Source organism: Haliotis asinina, chromosome 10 (genome assembly GCF_037392515.1).
Source record: "Haliotis asinina isolate JCU_RB_2024 chromosome 10, JCU_Hal_asi_v2, whole genome shotgun sequence".
NCBI classification, from domain to species: Eukaryota; Metazoa; Mollusca; class Gastropoda; order Lepetellida; family Haliotidae; genus Haliotis; species Haliotis asinina.
In genome coordinates, this window is record NC_090289.1 from 28,571,507 (window position 1) to 28,595,339 (window position 23,833).

The following is a 23,833-nucleotide window of genomic DNA, read 5'->3' on the forward strand; positions in this document are numbered from 1 at the left end:
GGTTCGGTGGGTAGTCTAGTGATTCAACTGTCAGCTGAAGATCCTGGTTTGGATCTCTGTAAGGGTATAGTGCGTGAAGTCAATACCGGGTGTCCTCCGTCGTGGTATTGATGGAGCGATAATGCAGGAAAAACCGCACTCACCCTCCCAGTTACTACCATGTCAAAATCTGACTAAATGGAATGAGTCGGTGTGAGTGAGTTTTGTTTTATGCCGCTTTTAGCAATATTCCAGCAATATCACGCCGGGGAGACGCCAGAGATGGGCTTCACGCACCGGCTCAATAATGACCTACCCGTTGAGATGTGGCACCCCAACGAAAGTATTCTCTGCGTACTATCGTTGAGAGTCTAGTTTTGTTGCGAGACGTCGCTGACGTTCAGAATCAACGAGAATAGCATCGATCATCGACATATCGAGCGTTTAGGTTGACACAAGAGAACGAGCAGTACTTTGAATTATCACTGACACAACATAATGGCCAATCTATGATTAACAACTGATAAATCATAACGTGAAAACAGTGGGATTGTCATAGGTACAATATGACGACCGATACCTAGGACTGTCATTCATGCAATAATACGACCATTATCAACAATTATCGTGAACTCAATAACGATCAGTGCTCAGGATTATCATGAACTCAATAACGATAAGTGCTCAGGATTATCATGAACTCAATAACGATAAGTGCTCAGGATTATCATGAACTCAATAACGATCAGTGCTCAGGATTATCATGAACTCAGTAACGATTAGTGCACAGAATAATCACGAACTCAGTAATGATCAGTGCACAGGATTATCATGGACCCAAAAATGGTTGGTGTCCACTATTATCATGAACTAAGTAACGATCAGTGCCGAGGACTATCATTAACTCAGTAACGATTCAGCTCCCAGTATTTTAATTAACTCAATGAAGATGAATCTAACGAATTGTCCTTGACAAAAGCAAACGCCCAAGCCCTGGGATTATCGTGAATGTAACGATCATTCGCGCGCATTATCATGAACACAATAGCATAAGAGTTGGTTTAACAATTATCAAATATTGTACAAGTATCAGCATAACAATTATCATATTGCAAATTTGTTGGACACGATGTGTTTTGGTTATAAAACAATTTACCTAAACAGCCGCTTTCCTTCCTTAAAGACATGTTGTTTCAATTACTTTTTTTATTTATAGCTACGAGGAAAACTGTGATGTGCCAAATGGGCGTGTTTGAGAAGAGGTGTAGTGTTACCTATTCTACTTGACGTATACTGATTGCAGGTGAGTCACTTATTATATCCTCGTCCATTGTTTTTCCCATTTTCTATTTCCCCATTACGCCTCACTCACCAATACGCCTAAACCTGTATATCTTTCATGCACGTGACGCAATGAGTGACGCACTGTACATGTATTACGGTTTTTGAGCGCAAATAGGATCCCTGTTGAGTAGATGTTCATGCTCTCCATCACAAGATAGTCTGGTCCAGATTACATTATTTTTACAGTCCGCGGCCATATTGCTGGGAAACTTTAATATGAGGATAATCTGGAGGTTTGTCCAGTTGCAAATACCAAGTTCTGAGTAGACTTACTCAAGGAACAGGAGTTTCACATTTACGTTTTAGATTTTGGATGGAGACTGGATGTTGGTTCATCTGCAAATGCAAACGAGACATCTTTCGGCCGTGGAGATCCGGGTTAGAACTGATCGTCAGCAAACCATTCTTACAGACTAACGGGGATCGTGGGGACACATGTCATCGTATCCCAATTCTTCGTGCTGTTGATCACTGGATTGTCTGGTCCGGATTCGACTTTCACAGACTGCCGACAGAGAGCTGAGTTAATGCTTACTGCGGAGCTAAACAACAGACATGACGTTAATAGAGATGTCCTATATCTTCCTCAAGTGAGTGACAGCAAGTGAGTGTCCCCTTAACTGACAATAGATTGATGGACTGACAACACAACTCAACATAGTTAGACTAATATCTGGTCCGGACTCGATATTTTACAGATTGCCGCTGGCGTATTGCTGAGTGCGGCGTAAAACAACAAAGCAATCAACCTAAACATGCCATGGACAAACTCAAGCAATACTAGTTCTCTATGATATAAGTACGTCCAATAATTCCCATATCTAACATCTATATATAATAATTATTCAATAAAATTCACTTTCCCTAGCCATTAAAATTACGCAATGCATGTGCATTAAAGTGCCCGCATCATATCCTGCATAATGATCTTATCCATATCTTTGCTTAAGTCTATAAATTGCATATAAATTACCTTCAGTCAGAAGCGGACGCGTTTTCAAATATCCCGTTGCAGATTTTATGCTAGTATGTATTTGCTGACGCACTTACACTCATTTTAGTAGAACACATGTCAACACGGAAGTCCATTAGAAAATAATATTATCAATCAGTTCCTGTAATCAGCGCTCTACTAATAGGTTCTGGCTGGAATACATTTAGCTTAATACAATGTACCTTGCCTTGAACAGACAGGTAAATTGTCTCGTCATATCACATTAAGTCAATCCGTTATAGAGTGAAATGAAAAGTGAGTGTGTGAGTATGGTTTTACGCCGCTTTTAGCAATATTCCAGCAATCCCAAGGCGGGGACACCAGAAATGGCCTTCACGCATTGCACCCATGTGGGGAAATAAACAGTTTTATGCGTATAACATATAGAGTGGTGAGATGCGTTTGTTATGTGTTACGAGGGACCGTGACGTAAGCTACTGGTTACCATGGCTACAATGTGTGGCACCTATTTCTGGTGTTCCCCACCAAATCCCACACAACGTAGTATTGCTAGGATATTGCTAATGGGCGTAAAACTACATTCGATCGCGTCAACGTTTGTAAAAACGTATATAACTTTATATTCATTTTAAACGTATATTTACTTTAAACACCCGATATGATTATTGATTTAATATCCCTTATCTACAGCTGTTTTGACATTTACACCAAATGGAATCTGTTTCTAAGAATAGAATTCTTTTCCGCTGACGTTATATGTTTTGTTATTATGCAAATGCTTTCATCGTTTTTTTTTTGGGGGGGGGGGTTAAATTTTTTAATTGATGACATAGACCACGGCTGATAGACATTGTGTTGAGGGGGACAAACAGAATCTGAGTAAAGAGATAAGGCGGATTTTCACTCCTGCGTAAAGCAAGCATGGTCATGACACTGAGCTGAGTGGAATAAGTTGATCGATTGTTGTTGACAGCTGAGCTGCGCTGAAGTTGAAGCAGGTGATGAGAGATAACCCACAACGCCATATGTTTCACTGATATAACGATACTCGCCGACTCAAACATCATCAACATGATCTGTGCAGGATGTCTGACTGAAGATCACTGAATGATAGAGATCTCGTATCAAGCAGGAATAGGAATATTTTTTCTAAATAAATGTACAGCGTGGCTCTTATCTTGGTACTTATCATCACGCTCTTTATTTTTTATTTTTTATTTTATTTTTCATTATTTGTTGTTGTTGTTTTGTTTTCGGTTTAGCTTATCATTACAGCTATATGATGGGTGTCTAACTATTCGCCTCTTTCCATGACATACGGAATGACACGAGTAGTTACGAAGACAGTCGAACCTTAAGTAGCCTTTCACGACAAGAGTTGAAGGAAAACGTGCTAGAAATATCGAATATTGGGATAACATGATTAAAAATGCGTAATGTGCTATAGTGGGTGATGTATGGATTGAAAAGGTTTGTACCGTATTCAAGCGGGTTTTTTTATGGATTATGAACAGTGCTGAGAACCCACGAGCATACGGAGTTGACATCCCAGAACAACACGACAAACCGGGATGCGAGTCAGTGAGTGAGTGAGATTAGTTTTACACAGCACTCAGCAATATTCCAACTATAAGGCGGAGGTCTGTAAATAATCAAATCTGGACCAGACAATGCAGTGATCAACAGCATGAGCATCAATCTGACCAGTTAGGAACCGATTACATGAGCCAGTCAAGTCAGCAAGCCTGACCACCTGGTCCCGTTAGTCAGCGAACCTCACCACCCGATCCCGTTAGTTGCCTCTAACGACAAGCATAGTCGCCTTTCAGAACAAGCACGGGTTTGTGAAGGCCTATTCTACCCATGGACCTTCATGGGTCCTGGGATGCGGACATAAATGTAACTCTTCGCCAACTTATGTTGTCATGCAAGAGTTATTGTGACATGGATCTTAACTTCTCGCTAATGCCGATACAATTTGGAAGCAGACGTAATTAAATCATACCCACACACTTTCGCAACATAAGATTGGCTTCATGCGATCAGTATGTACAGGTGGTTGAAAACACATCAAACTATAGTTTGAAAAAAATACATTGTTGGACAATATATCATTGACTCTACCGATCGACAAGTTTATCGACTGTCCTCGAAATGAGCACGTCGACAATCGTACGTACGTTAACATTAAACAGCTTCATTGATATCGTGTGAATTGATGTCACGACTTGGGGACATGACGAATTATGGCTCGACGGCTGGGACACATGTAGGAAAAAGCGGTTCCTAACAACGTTTAGGAATCGCGTTGTTGTGGTAATAGTACATGAACAATCAAGGATTTAAATGTCCAACACAGGCACGAATGGAAATGCATGTCTTTCATTTCATCGCGGGTGTATAATCCGCTTTCAATTATTAGTGAGTCAAAAAGCGTACGAGCCCAGAATTTTGTATAAACTTTTTCTCTTTGTCGAGATGGCATATTTTCAACAATCCACAAGATGCGTTGTTCAAATTACTGAAAAAAGCATGTACAACGCTGCATTCAGACCGAATCTGCTGACTTGCAATTGTACAACTGCAGAAAACACACCTATTCAGAGACAGTATCGTTTGCCTATGCAACTAGCCTGTGCACCCGCCTGTGTCAATATCGGCACGAGATGTAAAGTGACAGTCATTATCCCGTTCAGGGGTCTGTTTTCCGGGGAGCCTCGATGGTTGGTATGAAGTGTGGATTTTAACAAAGACGTTATTATACCATTTGAAAATAACCTGGTGTCATTATCGAATAGCAAAGTAGTGAGTATACCCAGTCGTCTCTAATCTCCTGCACCCACCTCTAGGTCCGTCAATGCGGCATCTGTTAATCGCCGCTGCACTGCTACAGATCCAAAGGAGTTTATATTTTACACATTTTCTGACATTCCAACCCGCTAGGACTCCGTTTCAATTTAAATGTCGATGCCATCAATAATCATGAGTCTAGTAACCTAGCAACACTACATTTTCCAGTGAAGGTAATACCTCTAACCATCTAACCTTGCAGACTTGTTTATAAACTAACGCTTATACACACGCTGAATATGCTGCAGCATAATTTTGCTTGAAACATTTAATTCCATTTAACATGTAAACGGGCCCTAATGAGCTTGGAGATTCAGAATCTGAAGAAATATACAGACTTCCCTCATTTATGTCTTGAGGATTGCAGAAAGAGCTGGGTGGAAGGGAATATAATGCAGTTCAAGGACTGTGAGACAGACTTCCTGTTTGACTGTCTTACTATTAAGAACATACACTGTAACCTACCTAGATTCCGACACCTTACCTCCCACTAAAGTCTTGCTCTCGTTTTAAAGACAGCGTCACGCGTTGTTTCGTAAAGAAGAACGTTACGCCAGAGCAAACATGTTGGTTTTTCTTTGGATTAGTTGGTTAGAAACGTGTTTGAAAGATAATAAAGCCTGTGTGGAGTGGAGTGGAGGGACATTTCGTGCACTCATTGGATTAGACGATTTACCTTTGACCAGGTGCTAATGTGACCGTTATTTATCCCCATGAGGTATTTCGTTCCAAGGCGTTTCTAAAATCCCCACATCGCAAATTATTGGGAAAGGTGGCATGAGGTGGTTGCCCTGTCCATTAATTTCGAGATGTACTACATGTACTTTGCCTGAATACCTGTTTAAGTGCAGATGTACCACGCCTCCCTTACCTGAATACCTGTCTACCTGCAGATGTACCACGCCTCCTTTATCTGTTTACCTGTCTACCTGCAGATGTACCACTACCCCTTTACCTGAATGTCCCTCTACGTGTGACGTACCATGTTTGCCTTATCTGTATACTGCTCTCAGACTCTCCGTGTAGATATATGACATCTACCTTATCGGAATGCCTGTCCACCCGAAGATGCATGATCTCTACCTTACCCCAATGCCTGTCTGCCTGAAGATGCACGATTATCTATCTTATCTTCAATGCCACTCTTCCTGAAGATGCATGATATCTACCTTACCCCAATGCCACTCTTCCTGAAGATGCATGATGTCTTCCTTATCTGAATGCCTATCTACCTGAAGATGCCCGACATCTACCTTACCCCAATCCCCGTCTACATGAAGATGCATGGTATCTACCTGAAAATGCACGATATCTACCTTACCCCAATGCCTGTCTGCCTGAAGATGCCCAATATCTACCTTACCCCAATGCCTGTCTGCCTGAAGATTCCCGATATCTACCTTACCCCTAATGCCTGTCTATCTGCAAAGGTGCATTATCCACCTTTCCTGAATGTTTATCTACCAACCCGAGTCAGTGAGTAAACGTCGGTTCGTAAAAGTCGTTCTTGCACTTCATCGACAGTGATTAACAAACCATCAATGAGTCCTCACTAAATGTACTCACTGTTACACGTTGCAGTTAAACACGAACTCCGATGTCAATCAGCAACAACTAGCACACATCCTGTATTGTACCAGTAGGAACTACCTAGTGGCCACAACGATCCATATTTCCTCGTTGAACCGCTACAGGGTGCCCTGCTGTATCTGACTCACCTGACAACGCTGCATGCAATCACCTTATAATCTCCTTAATGCTAATCCTCGACTGATGTCCACGAAGTGGTCACTCTTCAAATGTGTGTCAATACTGCACTTGACCATCCACTGATAACACAGAGTAATCGGCTCACGACGTTCACACCGAGTGGCGCAGCTGGCGAGGAGGTTGTGACGGATTCTATGCACGCTCATCGGGTAATTGCCCCGGTTGCCTTCTCTCAATATCTCTCCATCATCTCCTGGGTACACGAGTACCCTAAAGATGAGGAGATGGAGGGCATTAAGGGTTAGATTGGTAGTTTGGCCTGAAGGGGTGTGGAGGTTTGGGGTTGGGGGTTTGGTTTGGTTGTTGTTTAACATCACACTCAGCAATACTCTTAGACTGCTGTATGGCAGCGGTCTGTAAAAAAATCAAGCCTGGACAATGATCAACAACATGAGCACCAATCTAAGGCGAAGAGGATTGCGGGAACATAAAGTCTTTTGGTCACTTCCCGGGTACAATAGCACACGAAAGACGAGGAAAAGGTCGATGGCTTCAAGTCTAAAGTTTGCTATGAGGGGGTGTGGGAATTTGTAAGGGCGGCAGATGAAGAGAAGAGTGGGAACAGACATTATTTGCAGAGAAGGGTATGGGTAGGGATTGTCAATGATAAGTTTATGCCTGAACAATATAAGAAGCACGTGTGTAAAAATTTCTTCCACTTGTACAACATACCCCTAAAAAGCATCCCTTCAAACAGGCGTGTGTACGTACGCATGTTTTAAACATATTTGCAACTTGCCACGTGAAAAAATGTATATTACACTCCACCCGTGAGTAAATGTTTTGCTTTAAAAAGGACTAAACCATTGATCTCTCAATGTGAGTATCTATTTGCTTTTCATCCGAGGCGAGAAAGGGTAAAGTGTAGTTATGGGATGAGTTTGTGTTGACAGGAGGTGTATATCGGTAGTAAGAAAATGGATGGGTAGGCAAGAAGGAGCAGAGTCTGCACTGGCAGATGTAATGATTGTGCCCTGTCAGCAAAAATATAAACGCCATCACGTTCCACCATTGAGGACATCAACTGAAATCGCACACTAAGCGTATTAAGATGTCTTTTGTTTCATGTCTTGAGAAGGCATATATAACACTCAATCACGTTGGAGCCACTTAAGATGTGATGTCGAGTGCCTGAAATGACAGGTAATACATGTATATGTGATTTGTGAGTCGATTTGCGATCATTCACAAAAAACAGTAGGTTCCTTCATGCTTTCAAATTGTCAAAATATACAATCGGGATAATCATGGATACTAACGAAAATATCCTTTCCCTATTCACAAGATTTCATTGCAAAATGCAGTGAATTGAACGACTGAGTCCATACCACAGGCCCATGAGCTATCCTGCCTGGCACCGGACACAAACACATGAAAGGGCAAACCAATTATTCAGCTGCAAATGCAACGTTACACAGTCAAAATCGCCAACGGCTCCAAATGCTGCAGTCGTCAACGCTCAAAAATGAACAATGCACACTTGGGTGCATACACGATGAAAACGACCTTTATGATATAATTTGGATTCCACATCGTCGTATTTTGCGCCAGCGATATATCTGACTATCCAGCCGGAAACAGTGAGAATAATCATAGCTCTGTTAAACACGCATGACGAAGCATCACTCCTTTAGAAATCGTTCCCGTATTATTATGTCGCTTAACAAATGTTTATGCCGCATTCAGTATCGAGATACCTCGGAGTATGTTCGTATTATATGACAGCGATAGAATAGTGTTTAACAAAGTGACTTTATGTCAGTATGCGGAGTGTGCATGAACCGTGTCCCTGGGCATTCAAACAGGCAATGGGGTCTTGCACTTAGAGATTTCGAGTGCGAAACCCCAAACACTGTCTCACAACCCTTGAAAGATAGTGCTTTGCCTTCCGTCCAACCCGTACTGTTATGCAAGAGAGTTGGGGTTTTACGCCGCCCTAAGCAATATTTCAGCAATATTCCAGCAATATCACGGGGGCGCACCAGAAATGGGCTTTACACATTGTATCAGTATGGGGAATAGAATCCGCGTTTTCTGCGTGACGAGCGAAAGCTTTAACTTCTGGGCTACCCCACCGTCTCAGCAATTATATGAAATTACAGTTGGTAGCACTGTCCTTTGTACGATACTCACTATGTCATAAGCACATGTTCATGAAAGTAAGGCCGTAGGTTGCCTTTCGGCTACATCGTTCGTTCGTCACACCGACACCACTTCCGTCCCCACATGGGTGCAATATGTGACCTTCCCCTACGTGGTATTGCTGGAATACTCCTAAAAACGGCGTAAAACAATACTCGTTACTTTATGAAAGCCATAACACGGACTGTTGCTCATGGTCCGGGATCATGGTCCATGGCCCATGGTCCAAACAGCATTCTCTCAGTTGATTTCCATACGAACGAAAATCCATGAGATAGGGCTGTGATTCCATTCATTAAATGATGGAGACTTGCGATGCTGCATTGCACTAAATATGGGTCAGGCTCTGTTGCGGTTAATAAAGCTTAATCCAGTGTCACGCAAACTTTTAATGACAACTAATGCTATTGATTCTGCAAGACATGTTAACGGAATTTACTGAAAACAGCATCAGTGACTTTTAGCGTTACATAACAGGAAGGTGATCATGCGTTTTAACGGCTGTAGTGTTTTCTCGTGCTGTAGCCAGATGTGTTGTGTCAGACAAACATGTGATTAAGATACGGTATCTTTTATTATGCCTCTTAAACGCCCCCAAATGGAAACACGGCGACAATACGATTCCATTGGAAAATGTAAAGTCATAATTATGTTCTAGCGCCACAAAAGGGATGTCACAGACACATGACAAGGAAAATCGATTATTTAGGTAAAAACACAACTGGCACAAAGTCAAAATAGGAAAAGGTCACTTGCATTATGTTCATGCATTTATATGCTGTAACTCACAAATCGTTACACGTCGACCGTTTAGACAACCGCTTCGTCTCGGAACATGTATGTCTTTGATTGCAACAAATACACCCATTTACTTTGAAAAGGAGCTCCCGGGAGACCAGAGATTCCGAACCTGGAGAAATATAGGTTTGCTTCAGTTAACGATTTAGCACTGCAGGGTGGGCTAGGCTGTAGGTGGAAATAATATGGGTTAAGGCCTGAGACTACCATTTTTCGACATGGACTGGAAACTCTCCGATTTGATTAAAATGTTGTCAATATTTACAATCGTAAACATTTTTGGAAAACAGTGTTCCACATTCAGTAACGACAGAAAGACAAAGGCAAAAATTCATCGACTCCTATCACAGTATACACCCAATAAACCGCATCATAAATCACCATTTGACTGGTCAAACAATCCCCAGCAATACTGATTTTCAGTTTCGAGACACCATCCAAATCTATTTCTAGTTCTGTTCAGCGTGATTGTTGAATCGATTTGGTGCAACTGCCATATTACTCCAAATCAACTTGCAACATAATATGCGCGAAGCACGAACTGTCAATACGGATCAGAGCGCTAGGGCTAGGTGACATTGATACGTCTAACATCCTGCTTATCCGGGAGGTACGTAATGAAGGACTACGATCGGACCGATTAGCAGGCCTCGTAAATAGTCACGTCACTCAAAATCTGTCTCATTTGTTTGCCTAAATCTTACTTTACTATTCTCTGTGTTTCAGGTTCACAGATTAGTAACCCAATCGGCTATTTTCCACGGGGCAAGGGTTCCTTTAGGGGTCATCATGACATCAAGCGGTATGACATGTCGACAGTATGACCATGCACCAACAAGGTCGGTGCATATCCCATTTGGTGAGGTATCCTTTGGGGGATGACGATGACGATGACATCAAGCGACTTAAACGTTGATTATAATATGTCGATAGTATGACCATATGTCAACAAGGTCGGTGCATATCCCATGTGATCAGGTATCTTCTTTGGGGTGATGATGACATCAAGCGGCTTGAAATGTCGGTTACCTTTTATGATATTAGCATGACGATAATATGATTGATTATATGAGAATATATATGTCAAAAATGCCGGTTAATGCTATAAACATGGAGGGACAAGGTGTTTAATGACAAGAATCAACGTTGATCAACCTAAACTACCAGATTATTCCTGCAGTATATCGATTTTAAAAGATTAAATCGCCCTCAGTAATCATCAAATAAACACTTTCTATAGCCCGTTTGGCTCAATAGCGGACCGATGAATTGCAGTCTCGCTCGAAAACTACTAAACATAACATACTCAGTGAAATGTTGATCATAATCAGAACATCATATCAACTCTGTGAGGTTTTCGTAGAATGTTTTTGAAAATATTGACACAGTTCACAATTTGTTACGAGGGAGGAGTGCAGAGAAAGGGATAACCAGGTGTGCGAGAAAGTATGGAAACAGTACATACAGTCATACAGTCACACGTACAGTCATACATACATACATACAGTCAGACATACATACAGTCAGACATTCATACATACAGTCAGACATACAGTCATACACTGAAGCATACAGATGATGAAAAAAGGGGATAGTCAGGTGTGCTAGAAAGTATGGAAACAGTACATACAGTCATACAGTCACACGTACAGTCATACATACATACATACAGTCAGACATACATACAGTCAGACATTCATACATACAGTCAGACATACAGTCATACACTGAAGCATACAGATGATGAAAAAAGGGGATAGCCAGGTGTGCTAGAAAGTATGGAAACAGCACAGCACAGGTTAATAAATAAATAACTTTCTCGACACTTGTGCACGTGCTTTTCGAACATCTGGCTGTATCGTTCTTTGGTTGGAATTACCCATACATACATACAGTCAGACATACGTACAGTTAGACATACATACAGTCAGTCAGTCAGTCAGACAGACAGACATACATACATACATACAGTCAGACATACAGTCAGACATACAGTCAGACATACATACAGTCATACATACAGTCATACATACAGTCATACACTGAATCATACAGATGATGAAAAAAAGAAAGCATGGGCAGAATGACTACAAAACCGAGATCAATGCTCAGGGCAGAATGCATTTGTTTTATATCTAAACATATTTCAGGTATTTCAAACTGGATGTTTAAAGTGCCGCGTCTGAGATGTACATTACGTGGGATTTCCTCAACATCAAGCAGACACCGCGAGGTAACTGGGATACTGTTCAAAGCGACTTTAAAGCCGCCCCACTTATTCATAGTTCATTTTCCATGACCACAGACTAGAAATAAGACGAATTTAGCTTTCAAAAAGAATTCTTGCAATTTCTGTATGTTTTTCTTTCGTGTATATGGATTGTACAAGTGGATTATGATTCCCAAAAGAAAACAACAGGTGGCAGTGCATGTATACATGGTCAGGTACGCATTAAGCTCCTCAAGCGAAAATCTGAATCTCTGTCAAGACCGAATGAGGTCCTGACAACTTAAAATGGCATATAAATAAAACGGGACTTTGTAGGATAAAGTCATTGCTACTTCAGCTTGAACATGGAGCTTGCTGCTGGGGAAAACGCATGGTGACATCATAACATTCAAATCTGTCGTTGTGTCAAGTCAACCCTGTCGGTTCCAAATGAAATCTCAGGGCATCGAATACTCAATAACATTCACAAGCAAACACATAACACTTATATCCTAAATAACACACGGCCAACTTCATACACATAGATCACGGTGACACATTTTGCTGTCCTGATGGATGGCGGTATAAATAATATATACATAATATTGTCATGTGTAAAAGACATACGTAGCGACGCACGCCCAAAATAGTCCTACTAAGTATCCCCGTTGATAAAACACGATACATCATCTTCAGAACTAAATATAACTCAGAATTAGATGTATATTATATAACCAGAATTCCCCGTGGGCGGGTCTGCATTCACACCATCGCACTGACAGCAGAATGGATTCTCATACGCTTTGTGCCACTGACTCGCGTCTTGAATGATTGTTAGGTTCAGTGTCAATGAATACACCGACAGTTGCATGCTCATATTCCAAGGCAAATTGGCAAAACTATCGTTCTGTGAGCCATCTAAATGTGCTAATTGTGGGCTTAATCACAACGGTCAGAGTATCCACGTAACGTCAGTACGTGTTACCATGGTAACCAAAAACTCTTCAACATAATTCACACAAAACAGAAAATATGTCGTGATTTTTTAATCAATATTCTATATTGTATTATATGCGTTCACGTATGTGTTAAATTGACGTGTATGAAAATCATGCAGACATGTTTGAGTACAGTGAACTCGACGGGACATGTTAGGAGCTTCCATGTGAAAGATGAGATTATATTTGGAAAAACATTAAAAACTTCATTTTCCTTGACGTTTTGTAGAAAACTCAATTGGCTGTTTAAATTAGATGTCCGGATAGCGATTGTGGGTGTTGCAGAAATTGTTTGTACATGCAATAGAGCAGTGACAGAACAGAACTCCAACATTCGAAGTCGTCATGGAGAAATATAATTTTGTTGAACATGAAGGTGATGTCTGGTTATGGCCGATCGTGATTGACATGGTGCTAATGTGTTGGTGTGTGGAGGGGGAGTGGGGTGCGGGTAGATGTGGCTGCTTGTTTCTGTGTCTATGTGTACGTGTGTGTCTGAGTGCCTTTGTGTATGTGTGTCTCACCGTCCTTCAACCACATCCTTTTCTCTTCTGCATGAACCTGGCTGTAACGGTAAAGCCCTGGTATGTGTAGTATTCGTGGTGGCGGCAGTGGTGGTGGTGGTTGCAGCAGCTTCAGTAGTAGTAGGAGATGCACTTGTAGTAGTAGCAGAAGCAGTAGTAGTTAACGCAGGTGTACAATGGCACTACGCTACACCAGTACCAGTATAATGTATGGACGGTGACGGGATCAGCCAGAACAACGCTGTAGATATATCTGTCATAGTCTGAACGTGTATGTCAGCGGCACATACGTGATCGGGTCTCCAACCAGAAGCTGCTACATCACTGTCACGACACGTGTCTCGTGTTGTTAACATGGGGACTTTCGTTACAACCCGCACTATTTACTAGGTCGTGAGTGGGACGCGTCTATATGATAACATATGAACTTGAGAAATATGCACGTGCAGCATAGGCGAAATCATTGTCCTACAATTTTCTACATTTCGAGGAGTGAATTACTGAAAACTGGGCGTTGACAAATTCTTCATGAGAATAAAGAAAGGTAGTGGTGCCATTTAATATGGCGGTGGGTGAGGGATTGGGCGGGGTGGGCTGGGATACAGTTTGTGATTTCAGATCCCCTCTCCCTATGATAAATGGCCATATAGATAATTTTCATTTTATGAAATATGTCCAACAAATGTTTTTGATAGATCTTGGTGACGCACGCACGTAATGCATGGAGTTTGTAATATTTTACTACAATCTCTTACTACAACTTTTTGCTTTATCAAACACGAAACGAAATTATGAAACATGCATATATATGATTATGCTCCTGTATATATTACGGAAGAATTATGCAGAACTGTCTTTTTGTCAGTGACATTTATACTTTTATTATATTTTCGTATCAGAGAATATATTTGTGACACTGTACCGAAATATCGGTTGTCTTAGGATTTATAATGTGCACAGTCCCAGTTCAAATTCAGACATGTCGTCCACATTCACATTTCCACATCTGGTTATTCACGCCCAAATCCCGTTGTCGACTCTCCGACTCTTCACCTCCGAGGCCTTAACGCACAAGATCTAATATGCTGTTTACAATCCTCTCATTGAAGACACCGTGATCCTCTTACGACCAGAAGCACAGCCTGTGTCATTCATCTATCCATGAAGTTAGATCGGATGATCGCCATTTACTTCTTGCTTATCACCCACAACCACTTCATTCGGAATCAGATCAGAAGCCGGGAAATGAATCAGAGATGCCGAATGTCAATTGATATTTTAAGGGAGTGACTTTAGGTTTATGCCCTTTGAGCACTATACCAGGAATACCACGACGGGAGACACCAAAATGTGCGGAGACTTTAAGACTATCGTTTTGGGGATGAAGTGTTTGACAGACAATTTGACGAAAATAAATAAATGTCTGCGCGACTTTTAAGGCGCATTATTATCATCCCAGAATTTAATCTAAGGTTACACCACTAATAGCTTTGCGTCAATGTTTGCGATCAAACCTAAGCCTTCGACATGACGATCGAATTCATCAATCAATGACTATCTGGTCGGTCAGCAATTGCAGTGTCAAGGTGACCTGTTATCGGGTTCAGATCAGACACATCAATACAGGGTGAAGACCCACAAACAGTTATGTCAAACATTAAAATAACCCAATTATTTTACTCGACTCTTGCAAGCTAGTGTACTAACAGCTGTGGAACTGTTCTTAATCAAAGGGAGATAGGCCCAGGATGTTGGCACCTTGTATTCCTTTATATTCCTATAAGGAGACAAGGGGTTTTCGACAATCAGACAGGAACGTAGGCAAGGGATGTAGGCACCGAATTATATAATCTTCCTCGGCGTTCAGACAGGATGACAAGCTAGGAATAATGGCACATAACCTGCCTTGACATTCTACAATGAAGACAAGCAAGGAATATTGGTACCTAGACCTCACCGACTTCATAACAGAAAGACAAGAAGGAATCTTGGTACCTACTCTTCCTCGACATTCCCATAGGAATACAAGCAAGGAATATTAGAACCTACTCTAAATTGCCATTTCCACCGGAATACAAACAAGGAACATTGGTACCTACTCTTCCTTGATATTCCAACGGAAAGAAAAACAAGGAACATTGGTACCTACTCTTCTTTGCTATTCCCACAGAAAGACAGACAAGGAATAGTAGTTCCTACTCTTCTTTGCTATTCCCACAGAAAGACAAACAAGGAATATTTGAACCACTCTTCCTTGATATTCCCACAGAAGGACAAACAAGGAATATTCGAACCTACTCTTCCTTGCTATTCCCATAGAAAGACAAACAAGGAACATTGGTACCTACTCTTCCTTGATATTCCCACAGAAAGACAGACAAGGAATAGTAGTTCCTACTCTTCCTTGCTATTCCCACAGAAAGACAAACAAGGAACATTTGAACCACACTTCCTTGATATTCCCACAGAAAGACAAACAAGGAATATTTGAACCTACTCTTCCTTGCTATTCCCACAGAATGCCAAATGAGGAACATTCGTACCTACTCTTCCTTGATATTCCCACAGAAAGTCTGACAAGGAATAGTAGTTCCTACTCTTCCTTGCTATTCCCACAGAAAGACTGACAAGGAATATTTGAACCACTCTTCCTTGATATTCCCACAGAAAGACAAACAAGGAATATTTGAACCTACTCATAACTGACATTCCAACAGAAAGACAAACAATGAATATTTGAACCTAGTCTTAATTGACATTCCCACAGAAAGACAAACAAGGAATATTTGAACCTACTCTTAATTGACATTCCAACAGAAAGACAAACAAGGAATATTTGAACCACTCTTCCTTTACATTCCACAGAAACACAAACAAGGAATACTCGACCCTTTCTTCCCATGTGGAGACACTTGGAACTGAAGAGAGCAATCGATGTATTGACGAAAAGGAAACAATAACTTCAAGAATTTCCATTTGGAAGCATTGAAGAAATAGCCATACAAAACAAATATTTTCAACGAATACTAATAGAATAAGTGTTTTGTCAATAGCCTCTATGTCCACAGATTAAATCAGAAATGCAAATAGAGACCATCAGGAAGATCTTCACTGCTCGTCTCGTCGACTGATTTACCTGATGTCTAGATGCTGTTTGCAGGAGCCACCATCTATCATGGATTGTTATCATACCTAGGCTATGAGTGTCTGGGTGATAAAGGCTTTTGTCTCCCCTATCCCTTCCATATACGGGCTGATGACAAAATACACGGTAGTGAACACGGGTTGTGCGATATATGGCTGTTTCTGTCCGCTGGTATTTTATGGCGTGGTCTTTTCCCGAAACTGAATGTCATGTCCGACTTGATTTATTGCTTGTTTCACGTGCAGTAATTGTAAACACCCTCAATATCCTTCCGTGTAATACACGTAACTGTGCACATGTAACTGTTTATTACACAGCTGCGATATTGTTTATCCAATGTCATATTTCATATAATACCAGACCACGTGTCATTATTCATAGCATTCCAAGGAGAAGGGTGACGTCACATTCGAAATAACTTGAAAAACATTTTGAAAATATACACATGGAAAAAGTATCACAACAACTATGATTGTATCCCGATAGAAGCAGTCCATATCGTTATTTGTGGAGATGATGTTTCTTACCCATCTGGACACGCCATACATTAATTTTAGATATGCACATGCAATGTGAAATTCCTGGTCACCGGAAACACTTCCTACCGCTTGATAACTTGAAACACCAATTGATATAGTTGTTGATAAGCAAATATAGAGTCTTCTTAAACGTCAACTTCCCAAAGACGGCAAACTAAAATTGGTATGCAGAATGGTGGATGTCACTGGGGGTTATTGCAAGAGATCGACGTACTATCCGTCGACTGGTTAGATAAACATCAGCAAATTAATGCAACAAGGGCCGGTGTTATGGCTGACCACGCGTGACAACTTATTGGGTGAATACACTCTCCTTCTCAGAATCACATTATGGATCGCAGAATACTCCAGAGAGATCCTCGTGTACGAAATCTTGATATACTGAAACAAGATGTCCATCAATAACAGAACCAATACCTCAACGTCAAATTTAACGTCTGATACTATCAATGAGGAGAAGGGTCAAGGATGTTATTGCACTTTTTCCAGATACAATCACTGTGTTCGGTCTTCGATACTATTATTACTTCTTGCGGATTGTATGCCATACTGTTGAAAACGGACGCGCTTGTTAACGATATACGGTCATCGTTATCGGGATACCGTTGAGCAAAGCGATCTTAGCGCTAAGGTCCCAAGACTTGTAACGCTGTAGCACTTATAACGCTTACAACGCTAAAACGTTATAACGCTTAAAAAAGGCTATGACGCTTAGAACGCTATAATGCTTAGAACGCTTAAGGATAAAGGTGTTTTCCACAACAGCACCCAGCACTAAGAAATACAAGAAATAAATACCTTTTTCTTATGTTCGTGTCTCTGATTATACAGACGGTTTGCGGCGCTGTTTTTCCCTTTTCCTTTTTTTCTTCCTTAACATATAATTAATCCTTCGGTGCAAGTGGACCAAGACATTAAGTTACTCGCTAGTTACAGCATGTGCGAGCTATCGTTCTGATACCTAGAAAGACAGCCATTTTCTTCTCCTCCATCATCGTTGTGAGACTCGCGTATGTACAAGGAGCAGCAGTAAATAAGAATGAAAATATGACACCCAAAGAAATGTCACACATTTTCCGTGATGACTAAACAGAAATATATATGGCAAGTTGTCAGACGAAATAAATCCTACTGACGTGTTGAAATCATGGCTTGTATATTTGTGCTATAAGTAGGTTTTTCAAGCTATGCCCACAAATATGTTGTTGTTGCTATTGTTGTATTTGTTGTTTGGCCCGGTACTCCAGCGTTAACGTAATATTTCATCGGTTTATAATTAATCGAATCTGGACAAGACAATCCAGGGATGTAAATCCTAGGCATCCAATCCAGGGATGTAAATCCTAGGCATCCAATCCAGGGATGTAAATCCTAGCCATCCAATCCAGGGATGTAAATCCTAGCCATCCAATCCAGGGATGTAAATCCTAGCCATCCAATCCAGGGATGTAAATCCTAGCTAGGCATCGACCTTAGCAAGCGTGATACTAAGTATGGCACGTCATATGTATCACATTTACGGTGGTTACTGTGTCACTGACTCTAAGTTTCCACTTTCCTTGTTCATGCACACACATATTTAATCTGTTTAAAATACTGGATCATATTATTTCAACTTAAATATGCAAATCGTGTAAAAAATACAAAATCCTAAAAAATTAAATGGTACCCCAATATTCACCAATAACCTAATCAATAGTCATAGGCGGAACAATTGTTGCACTTCTCCGGTAAAGCATGACAATAGCGCCTTGTTGAATATGCAATTGAAATACAATACACTGTCGGCACGAGGTGAAGATATTAATAATCGCCCCATTCATCAACATCAAAATATAAACTTTAGTTACTGTTCACACTATTAGCTTCCTCAAGTGTGATTCAATAAATGGAGTTTCTTATCCTGGTACATAGCCTTCGGAGTCCACATAATAAATATCATAAAGAACTATGTACAATTCTTTAGCATACCATGCAGAAAATAACTATTCACATTAGGCTAATTGTATTCTTCCTAATAAGACGGTATGCATCTTTGAAGTACCAATGTTCTGCTTACAGCACAAAGGGAACTGGGGTAATTCGAGGTATAGAAGTGCACCAGCAATATCGTACAGTTTGTTCAACAGTGGTAGCACACTGATTAAGGTGTTAGCGGGTCTTGTCACGCAAGGTCTAAGTTCAGTTCCCTACTTGTGTAAGGATGATACCCAAGTCTAATGACTAAACCATTGATAGATAGTGTGAAATGAACAAATAGCACTGGGGAACATCAGGAAATGCATATTGTTGAAAACAGAGTATCGGTCCTTCAATCTTAGATGAAGACTTTTATCGCAAGGCACATCAGTACATAAGCGAAATTCACAAGATCAGATTGTTCAGCTTGATCAGCAGTTAAACATGCCCTCTTTACGGATGATGCTTCTACCATCGAACTGCAGTGCGGATCTAATTTTACAGAAGAAACCCTTTGTTACACAGTTACTTCAACATAATCGTAAAAGCAAGATTAGACAAGGATATGTCACCAGTCCTTGAATTTTACTAGTCTCGGTCTAGAATAACGTTTATCAATTTCAAATCACGGAAACCCAAATTATCATGAAAGGTTGGTTTTCCAAAATGAGTTTCTACCAATTTTGTATAACAGAGTTTGGACTACAATCTTTTGAACAATCTCTACACCGTCTATGAAGAACATGTACAACATTATTAAGTGTTATTGGTCCAGGTAAACTGAAATCCCATGTCTTAGTCGGTTTAGTGGGAGAGATTGAGGCGATAAACTCATTGATCATTGCACGAAGGAATAATGATTGTGTATCGATTATCACTTACAGGTAGGAACTAACCTGACAGGTGACGAGTGAAAGTGGCAGGGAATGAGATTCTCGAACCAGGAAGGCTGTTGTTGAGGTATAATACGGTAAAGACGTGTATTGCTTGTTGAAACACGTCTTCTCTGTAAGTGCCCCTCGCTGCTGTACTTGTCAAACGCCACTGGGATACAAGTCACAACAACTTGACAATTGTCACGCTTCAGTCTCGTTGATGATTTAACTGACTGACTGGATAAATAGCGATGCAATTATCCAGCACATGAAGATATCCTTGAGTACATTCTACAATGTGGCGTTACATCTACGTGTCGCAAAAATTAAATATAGTTTCACCATGCGTATCTAAACAGTCTCAATCCCGTGGAGTTTCTTAGTTCGAATACATCCCCAGCAACCTAGTTGGTTCTATTGTTTGGAGTTTAACGCCACACTCAGCCATATTCCAGTTATTTGGCGGCTGTCTATATATAATCAGATAATCCAGTGATCAACAGTTTGAGCATCGATCTACATAGGTACGATGGCATGAGTAAACCGAGTCAGCTAACCTGACAACACGATTCAGCTCGTCGCCTCGAGCTCTTGAGTTGATGAAGACCGGTTCTAACCTGCACCTTACGGATATGGTTGACGAGTCAGGTAGGGAATCGAACCCTACTCGCCGACGTCATTAACCTTTAGGCTATCACATCGTCCCACCTGGCATCAAGAGGCGACTTAATAGATCGGTTGGTCAGGCTATGGTTTGGTCATCGTATCCTGACGGCTTGGGTCCATGCTCACAGTATCACCCACGTGATTACCACAAGGCTGGAATCTGGTGCTGAACACGTTTTGAATAGGTAGTCAATCACGCGGGCGCTAGTAGATCGTCATACTCCACTGATGTGGGTCCGGGCAAATCACAACGTGTAATTAACAGTTGTACACCGATTTTGACAATACTGCAGCAATATCACGGCGATTGATATCAGAAATCAGCTTCACACATCTGACCCATGTTGGGAATCGAACCCGGGTTTTGGGCATGACGGGTGAACGCTTTAACCACTGGGTACCCTACCGCCCATGAGTGCACAGAATTATGTGACTTGTGTGCTGACGTCTCTAATGCCGAATCATAGAGATAAGGATTTATTATCCTACGATCTTTCTTCTTACTTGTATCGCGCATAATGAGTGTAACACGGTGTCTTGGGTGTAAACCTACAACTAACTAGTATTAGTACCAGAATTAGTGACGTCATTTACACTGTGATCTGCAAAGCTTTAAAATAGCAGTTCATCGTAGCGATATATCCTAAAGAATATCGCTTGATTTCTCCTGTGCAAGATAGTATGGGATAACATATAGTACCAACCAAAAACACCTAAGTCAGAATTGGTCTTCAGCAAGCCAATACTTGTCGTAAGAGGCGACTAACGGGATCGGATCGTCGGGTTCGCTGGCTGGCTTGTTTGTTTGTCATCGTACCCAAATTGCATGGATCGATGCTCATGATGTTGATGACTGGATTGTTTGGTTCAGACTCCATTATTCACTACTGCTATACACCTGGAATATTGCGGAGTGCGGCATTAAGCAACAAACAAACCAGTCTATAAAAAAGCCGGAGTGCAGAGTTAATCTCTTTCGAATTCGGAGTGTCAAAACTGGTTGCAAGGATTGGTCCTTGCCATTTCAGTTAGATCATACTGATATCAGCTGATGTTAAATATACGACACATTCATACCAGCCAGGCTTAGAAATATACATACGTACACGGCATCGAGAGCTTGAAGATGAAATCCCCCTGATGAAATATATTGACGTAGTCTCGTGTTCTGCTTACTGTGTAAAGTCTGTATTAATTATATCCACCATTCATCATGCAGTTAAATGCATTTCACATGTGCCAGGAAGACAGAGGCGGTTTGGGTATCTTTTTGCCGTTCCTTTTATGAAGTTGCAGCCAGCAAATACTCACCCTCTTCTGAACACTGCACATGCTTCAGGCATATTGATTTCTGCAATTTAGCACCAGCTGATAATGGTTTTCAAAAGCCCTAGTATTGACTGTCACCAAGCTAACCTTTACATAACATTGGTCGACGCATAGGTTATAAATTCTGCATTTACAACCGAGGATGCCAAAGGCTTAGAACATACTGCATTAATTACAATAACATGTAATGGGAAATACAAAATGTTCGTGAAAATTATCCTGATTCGATTTCCAGAAACAAACTTAAGTTCTTCATCAAATTTCACACTGAGTTCTAAAATTTGACAGAAAGCTCTAACTTAGGTGAAAAAAAAGATTTAACTTTGTTTCGAGTACGTGAAATCGGCACCTGGCTTATCAGTAAAACAATTTAAATACGTTATTTGATTTTAATGTTCCAGTTTGAACTTCGTAACCCTTCATCAACATTAAAAGGACGACTGCCATTTTAATTAACAAATTACTAATTAACCAACGATGTATAAAGGGTCTTAAATAGAATGATTCGTCAAGCTGGCTGACAGGACGATGTTTGTCCGGGGATTCAACCATATGATTTAATATCGATCGCAAAAATTAAAAGGGCGACACACCGTGGCAATTGTTTTTGCTTAACACAGTAACCAAGTCACCACCCAGAATAATCCAACCTACAGTACTCCCTCTCTTTAATACTAATCAGTGTTCTGTGAAACACTTGCCTATTGAAATCTGATCAGAGGGATAGCCGAGTGGTTACAGCGTTCGCCGAAGAGCGAGTTCGAGTCCCTATGTGGGTACAATGTTTGTAGTCTATTTCTAGTGTCCCCTAGCGTGATATTGCTGGTATATTTGCTAAAAGTCGCGTATAACCATACCTGCCCACTCACCATTGAAGTCATTTGGTTTCCGAACCATTGTAAACTTGTTTCTATGTGCAATGAAGAATGTTGCTGAAGACAGGCTGCCTTTACAGTCTTACTGCTCCTAAAGATTTCGTCTTGAATCTTAGCATCGCGTCCATGTATCAACTTGATAATACCAGGTAACAGCTTGAATCTATGCACGTGTCACAATAAACATATATAACGATCAGGATGTCGAAAAATTATGTTTTACGGTGGCACTGCTCCTAAGAAGAAACCACTCAACATCACACCAGATATTGATATTGATACTGATACTGATACTGATACTGATACTGATACTGATATTGATACTGATACTGATACTGATACTGATACTGATACTGATATTGATACTGATACTGATACTGATACTGATACTGATACTGATATTGATACTGATGTACACGTAAATGCAATCACGTAGCTTTATCACAACGGAATTGTGAAGAATTCCTCTACTTATCCTTTACCCTACTTTGCCTGTAATTCATTATAAGTTATCGTATTGTTCATATACTGGAAATAAGTATTTATTAAACACTTCAGGTTGCATAAAAAAGTCAGTGCTTCTCGGGCACATTGTTTTCAAAAGTGACGAGGGCGGTAGGACTATCTTTTTAATTTTTTATAGAAAATATGTGACGGGGGAGGACCACATTTTTATTTTTTCCTCTTAAAAATACAGCTTGGGAAGTTTCTCACGTGCTAATGAGATTCAGTGACACTCGTTCTTACAGACAGTCATTCTTGTAGTAGGCAAATGGATGATCAGGATGCGGTCAAGTCAAAATTTTAAAAAATGTCACGTGCACAAATAAAAGTGACGCGCCAATGCCCGAGAAACAATACCCTTTCGTATTTTGC

General features: G+C 40.7%; 2 protein-coding genes across 6 annotated transcripts in view; both read right to left on the bottom strand.

Annotated features, from left to right (window-relative positions):
- LOC137299020 (frizzled-2-like) overlaps window positions 1–23,833 on the bottom strand; it is a 440,584-nt gene that overhangs the window by 163,790 nt on the left and 252,961 nt on the right. The gene's annotated exons all lie outside the window — the stretch shown is intronic.
- Window positions 1–23,833, bottom strand: part of LOC137298481 (uncharacterized) — a 60,108-nt gene that overhangs the window by 27,434 nt on the left and 8,841 nt on the right. The window contains exon 1 of one of the 5 annotated variants that reach the window (XM_067830768.1): window positions 20,109–20,191. The exons of 1 other annotated variant lie outside the window; for it this stretch is intronic. The gene's annotated coding sequence lies outside the window, so the exon portion shown is untranslated. Of the gene's footprint in view, window positions 1–6,694; window positions 6,713–6,846; window positions 7,015–20,108; window positions 20,192–23,833 lie in introns of those variants that run through there. 3 more of the 5 variants (XM_067830765.1, XM_067830767.1, XM_067830769.1) reach the window with 3 other exon arrangements.